This window comes from Etheostoma spectabile, chromosome 1 (genome assembly GCF_008692095.1).
Source record: "Etheostoma spectabile isolate EspeVRDwgs_2016 chromosome 1, UIUC_Espe_1.0, whole genome shotgun sequence".
NCBI classification, from domain to species: domain Eukaryota; kingdom Metazoa; phylum Chordata; class Actinopteri; order Perciformes; family Percidae; genus Etheostoma; species Etheostoma spectabile.
Genome location: NC_045733.1, coordinates 30,578,110 through 30,579,445, shown reverse-complemented (window position 1 = coordinate 30,579,445; position 1,336 = coordinate 30,578,110). Strand labels below are relative to the sequence as shown.

General features: G+C 38.8%; 1 protein-coding gene and 1 long non-coding RNA gene across 4 annotated transcripts in view; both read left to right on the top strand.

Moving 5' to 3' along the window:
* map1aa (microtubule-associated protein 1Aa) overlaps positions 1-1,336 on the top strand; it is a 41,637-nt gene that overhangs the window by 25,630 nt on the left and 14,671 nt on the right. The gene's annotated exons all lie outside the window — the stretch shown is intronic.
* Positions 1-1,336, top strand: part of LOC116687307 (uncharacterized) — a 19,193-nt gene that overhangs the window by 17,152 nt on the left and 705 nt on the right. The gene's annotated exons all lie outside the window — the stretch shown is intronic.

The window sequence follows — 1,336 nt, the reverse complement described above, 5'->3', positions numbered from 1 at the left end:
TGTGTGTGTGTGTGTGTGTGTGTGTGTGTGTGTGTGTGTGTGTGCATATACTAATAAGATACTGAAAGTTCATTCTTGATCTTGGCAACTGCTCACAAAACAACAAACAGGCCCATTTAGTTTTAGTTTTTTAGCTTTTGTTTATATAATTATACACATTTCCTCAAGATGGAGTTTGGCTAAATGTAGGACGGAGTAATGAATTTGTACGTTTAAATTTCAATTTTTTTTTAGGACTTCTCGTTCGGTATGTCAGCATAATAGGTTGAGACTGAAGGTCCATTCCTTCTGTCAAATCACACACACATGAGGAAAAATGGAAATTTGAACATCTACACGTTCGTTTAAAATGGGAAAACTCCATCTGCTGAAATCATATGATATGATGGAAAGCACATAATCGATTATTTTCTCATACGCATGAGATAGTAAATCATAATTATGAGATATGCAAGTCATGATCCTATAAAGTCCTTTCTTACTTTGGAGAAGGCACTGCACCTCCGTAGCAACCACACTAGTTTGCAGAGAGGCAGATAGATAGACAGACAGGCGTATTTAGTTTGAAACACCAAAGAATACATAATTTGGGAAAACTAACTAATTCAAAAATATCATTTTGCAAAAGAACCCTTCATACTGTATATAGAGAGAAATAAAAAATATACAGATGCTGTGTTCTCAGAATTGGCTTCAAAAGCTTTTGAAGGTCTTCATTGTGATGGAGATTAATTTCATAAAATCATAACAGCTACTGAGCTTGCAGGATCAGATCCATCTCCCTAAAAACTAAGCATGCGTTGAAAGCACTGGAGAAAGATAGTAAGTGGGCCTTGAGTCACTATTGTTTTGTCAAAGAGACTCTATAGGGCTATGGTACTGTACAGTACATTAGATTGCATCTTTACAGCTGTAAGCCCTATAGAGACTCTTACAGCTGTGAGCTGTAGGACTGTATAGTACATTATCTTGCATCTTTACAGCCGTAAGCCTGAAGCTGTTGAGCATAAAATAATTTCTTCCCCTCCATCATATCACCCTCAGGCCACACTGACCAGTTATTATCTATTTGTCATCAAGGGAACAGCACCGCTCTAACGCACCAACCAAAATCTCAGAGCCAACAAGGCTGCTAGAGGGTCACAACTTTACGACCATCCATCCTCCCTCGGCTAATCTTCAATTATTAGTCCGTTGTATTCAGCCGGATGAGAGACACGAGCCACAAAGGCCCAGACCACATTTTTTCCGAGATAACAGTCTGAATTATGTGTGGGCACACAAGTGGCTTAACAGGAGATTGTCCTTGGACAGCTTGAAATAGGGAAGAGAAGGA